We start from the raw sequence: 1018 nt of genomic DNA on the forward strand, positions 1-1018 counted from the left end.
TGCAAGTGAAAGTGATAAAAGGGTGCATGTGTACAAATGAGACAAAAGTGAAAGTGTAATGATAGATTGGATTGAGAATGCATGAGCTTAGGGAATTTATGCATATTGGGTACGGGGAGACCTAAATCGTGACTCAATTTGCCCTTTGATAGAGGGAATACAAGCGTGCTAAGGCTTAGAAAAAGCCACACTCGTCTATATCCCATATTTAAGGGGACTCTTCAGGCAAATGTACCCTAACTAGCATGAGATGCAAAAAATCCTAAAATGAGGGAAAAGGGGCTCGAGGAGCATGCCAAATGATAAAACTAAGAAAAATGCATGACATGTAGTGAACATGCAAATATGCACTAACAAAAAGGGATGGCCTAATGAGCCACAACTAGCATTGGACTAGTGTGGTGGCGTACATTCATCCATTCCATTCATTCATGGTTATGAAAGCAAGTAGACATGCCAAAACGCTCGTAAACACGTAGCACGTAGCACTTAGCATGCTCGACTAGATGCAAGAGCCTACTAAAGCAATTAAACATGTAGCAACAAAAACAAGCAACCAAGGGGAAGGGGAAATGGACCAGATGCTCTCCGAGCGCTATCTATTACAAGCCAAGAGGTGTACACATACCCCATAAAAGCATAAAAGGGAAAGGGTGAATGGACCAGATGCTCTCCGAGCGCTATCTATTACAAGCCAAGAGGTGTACACATACCCCATAAAAGCATAAAAGGGAAAGGGTGAATGGACCAGATGCTCTCCGAGCACTATCTATTACAAGCCAAGAGGTGTACACATACCCCATAAAAACTTAAATAAAAGTAAAAAGCAAGTAAATGCACGCAGGGAGGTAAGGAAAGCGAAGTAGACAGGCATATTCACATAACACATAGGAGCACGTAGGAAAAATAAAGTGCAAGTGAGGGATAGAGTGTACCTCCCTTGCAATCGGGGCCCAATGAAGTGAAATCACTTATTTATCCTCCAAAATAAAAGAAATGGTCAAGGTACCAATTTATT

Source organism: Coffea eugenioides, chromosome 3, assembly GCF_003713205.1.
Source record: "Coffea eugenioides isolate CCC68of chromosome 3, Ceug_1.0, whole genome shotgun sequence".
In the NCBI taxonomy this organism is placed as follows: domain Eukaryota; kingdom Viridiplantae; phylum Streptophyta; class Magnoliopsida; order Gentianales; family Rubiaceae; genus Coffea; species Coffea eugenioides.